Genomic DNA, 4,368 nt, shown 5'->3' with positions numbered 1-4,368 from the left:
ATTGTATCTCAGGAGGTTTATCCTCAACTGGATCTTCTTTGTCATCGTTGATGTTCTCCTTTGGTGCATCCACCATGTATACATTGTACGAGGAAGTGGCCGTCCAGCGTCCGGTAAACGGCGGGTCCTGGGCCTCTTCTTCTCCGGCATCGTCGTCCATACCGTTGATATCGTCAGAGCTGTAATCGAGCAAATCAGTTAAGTCTTCGACAGTGGCTATGAAGTGGGTGACGGGTGGGGAGAAAAATTCCCTGTCCTCAGCTTCTAGTTCGAACCAGATGTAGTTCAGTTGTGAATCCCCCACTAAGGATAGATTTTTAATGAGTTCAGCACCTCGCCCAAAGGTGAGTGCCGGAAGATGTCCGTGGCGCTGAATTCAGCAATCGATGACCGATCATGCTCGACATGCGCGGACGCACATAGTTTGGAACTTCTAAACGGAAACAAGTCCGAGGTTCCGGTGACACAGGCATTACCGGAAGTTAGGTCTATGTCCGTCTCCAACGTCGTGGAGTCTGCAGCTTCCGTGGCGGGGTTGAGCTTCCTATCCTCAGATGGCACGACCTGCTCCGGATCTAAGGCCAGAGTGACTACAGGTGCAATTTTCTGGGTATGGCCCGATGACAGATCTAAGTCATGTTCATCGAGGCGACGAGTAGCGACTGTCGTGGTATTGAATCCGTCGAAGATCAAGTCTCCGTGAATGTCCGCGGCGTAGCTCATGCTCCCGAATCTGACCTGACGGCCAGGGGCGTAGCTGTCGATCTGCTCCAGATGGCCAAGCGAGTTGGACCACAGTGCGAAGCCGCCGAACACAAAGATCTGTCCGGGAAGGAAGACCTCCCCTTGGACAGCGTCGTTGTGGATGATTGAAGGAGCCATCAAACCTTTTGAGGATGTCACAGTGGAACTCTCAATGAAAGCACCAATGTCGGTGTCAAAACCGGCGGATCTCGGGTAGGGGGTCCCGAACTGTGCATCTAAGGTCGATGGTAACAGGAGACAGGGGACACGATGTTTACCCAGGTTTGGGCCCTCTCTATGGAGGTAATACCCTACTTCCTGCTTGATTGATCTTGATGAATATGAGTATTACAAGAGTTGATCTACCACGAGATCGGGATGGCTAAACCCTAAAAGCCTAGCCCATATGACTATGGTAATGATTGTCCGGGATTATCTACGGACCTAGCCCTCCGGTTTATATAAGCACGGGAGGGATCTAGGGTTACACAAGGTCGGTTACAAAGAAAGGAATATTCATATTTGGTCGCCAAGCTTGCCTCCCACGCCAGGGAGAGTCCCATCCGGACACGGGTAGAGTCTTCGGTCTTCGTATCTTCACGGCCGATCAGTCCGGCCCATATCCAATAGGTCGAATGCTCGAGGACCCCTTAGTCCAGGACTCCCTCACTTGTTTATACAAGCAGTTAAGTGGGAGCTCGATTGTGTTTTTAATCTTGTATGTGGATGACATAATACTGATCGAAAACGATGTTTTGATGCTGAACTCGGTCAAGGAATCACTGAATGGCAAGTTTTCAATGAAGGACCTTGGTGAGGTAGCTTACATTTTAGGCATCAAGATCTATAGAGATAGCTCGAGGAGGTTGCTCGGCTTGACCAAAGCACGTACATAGATAAAGTGTTGAAGCGGTTTAACATGAGTGAGGCCAAGAAAGGGTTCTTGCCTGTCTCACATGGTATAAGGCTAAGCGAGACTTAGAGTCCTTCAACATCTGATGAGCGAAGCAGGATGAATCAGATTCCATATGCCTCGGCAATTGGATCCATCATGTATGCCATGATATGTACACAGCCTGATGTTGCCTTTGCAATAAGCCTAATAAGCAGATACCAGGCCAACCTAGGTGAGAGTCACTGGGCAGCGGTAAAGACTATTTTGAAGTACCTGAAAAGGACTAAAGAGATGTTCCTTGTTTATGGAGGTGAGGAAAAGCTCGTCGTAAGGGGTTACGCCGATGCTAGTTTCCAAACCGACAGAGATGATTGTCGATCACAGTCCGGATTCATGTATGTCCTGAACGGAGGAGCAGTGAGCTGGATGAGTTCCAAGCAAGATACAGTGGCCGATTCTACCACGGAAGTCGAATACATTGCGGCTTGTGAAGCTGCAAAGGAAGGTGTTTGGATCCAAAACTTTCTGGATGATCTTGGTATTTTCCCAGCCTTGGTAAAACTGTTGGACCTTTATTGTGATAATTCTGGTGCCATCGCACAAGCCAATGAGCCGAGGAATCACCACAAGACCAGACACATAGATCGGAAATATCACCTGATATGAAAGATCGTAAAGAATGGTGATGTTGAGTTATGCAAAATTCACACAGATGCAAATGTTGCAGATCCGTTGACTAAGCCGCTTCCACAACCCAAGCATGAGGGGCGCGTTAGAGCTATGAGCATTCGATGTCTATTTGATTGAATCTAGTGCAAGTGGGAGACTGTTGGAGATATGCCCTAGAGGCAATCATGTATGATGATATTTCCTATGTGTTTATGAATAAAGATAGTCCTTGGACATTATCAATAATGTGTATCAACAAGTACGTGACTTGTTTATGGGATTATGCATTGTATGATGACTGTCCTAAAAGGTCTCTAGTCGAAAGGGATGTGTGGACGCGCAGCCGACTAGACTAGCATATGACACGGTCAATGGCTTGGTCTCACTAGCCATGGAGCATTGGATGCTAACCGGATAATATTGACTCGGAAGGATCTGGTTGGATTCGACGTAGTCGGATCCGAGTTGAGATAAGGTCCGAGTCGGATAGACCCAACTATGAGACGCAGCGATATGTCATCTGTGAGTCTCTAGTACAACATACGTTTTATGTCCTCAGACCTGAGCTGGCGCATGTACTCGGGATGGTAACATACTTGCTTTGGGCCAACCAAACGCTACTCCGTGACTGGGTAGTTATAAAGGTAGGTTTCGGCCTTGTCCAGACCCATGCTGCGAGACATGGTCGAGCAAGATGGGATTTGCCCCTCCGATCAGGAGAAATATACTCTAGGCCCCTCGTGTGATCTGACCAAGATAAGCATGGCCATGCGACAAGGATTATGAGATAATCTGGTTTGTGGTCGGCATCACTGGAACGAGAAAGACGTCGGGCTAGCACAAGGATGACAGACTCGCCTTGAGTCCGACAACATATATCGTGTGGCAAAAGGAATGGAAGTATGATGTACAGGTTCGTCTAACCAGCTTCATAGTTTGCTTGGTGTGCGACATGCCTTGCTAGGGGCCGCTGCCAACCGTGCAGTTCAGAGGTGATCGGAACTGCGACCAAGCCGGCTTGAACCTAAGGGGTCGCGCGCTTAAGGGAAGGAACCTACGAGGTCGGATCCGGGGACACTGGTAGGATGTGATCCGAGCTGTCGGATTGTGGCCGAGTAGACTTATGGGCTTTAGGGTCCGTGCGAGGCCCAAGTGTTGAGCTCGCGACAGACGCCTATATAAAGTGGGGTGCGTCACACTCATGCGATTGATCGCTTCGGCGCTGTCACTAGGGTTTGCATGTGTTGCGAATAGACACCTCCACTCGCCACCGATTGTGTGATCGGACCTAGAAGTCTGCCGCATGACGTTCCCCCTACACGTGCGGATACCGTTAGAGACAGTGCACTTGCGCCGCTCCGGCGAACCTGTACGTGGGAACCGACGATCGGTCGTTCGAGGGAGATCGAACAAGGAGGAGACGATCCACGCGTACGCACTGCCCCAACTCTTCTTCCGCTGCACGGCACTGCGTGTCTAGTGGTAACGATCCGTGATCCATCTCTCGTAGCATGTTCTTGGTTGTTCTGCGCTTAGGAAATTTTTAATTTGCAGTCGACGCACCCTACCGTAGATCCCAACAGAGGGAGCCAGCTTCGATGTGGCACACCCACAGGAGTAGGATTCTCGGTTGTCGTGTCGGCATCGAGGCGGCGCCTCCCACTCGTTCGGCCACGTCACTCAAACCGGCATCAATGTCATGGAGTCTCTTCTACTTTGGAGCGACGCTGGTCGGCATGAATGCACAGCAACCGCTTTGCGTGGAGAGAGTTTTTCAGGCGAAGAGGTTTATGGGTGGGACCAGGGTTTCAGACCCGTACATGGCCGCGGTCCGGACGTCCACAAGGCTCCCCCTGGTTTGCATCCGGTGCGGGATATCGAACAATCAAACGCGTCCGCGGACCAATGAAATACCGTGTTTGATGGCAAACTACGTTCGGACACATCGGTCATGACGTTTGCGGGCATTTTGGGGTCCATGTTGGAGATGCCCTAACACAAGGATAAAACAGGAGAGGAATGAAGAGATCATACACTTCGGTTGACCAGGTCAAAACCGG

The sequence above is a fragment of the Triticum dicoccoides genome, chromosome 7A (genome assembly GCF_002162155.2).
Source record: "Triticum dicoccoides isolate Atlit2015 ecotype Zavitan chromosome 7A, WEW_v2.0, whole genome shotgun sequence".
In the NCBI taxonomy this organism is placed as follows: Eukaryota; Viridiplantae; Streptophyta; class Magnoliopsida; order Poales; family Poaceae; genus Triticum; species Triticum dicoccoides.
Note: the sequence above shows the minus strand (reverse complement) of the source record.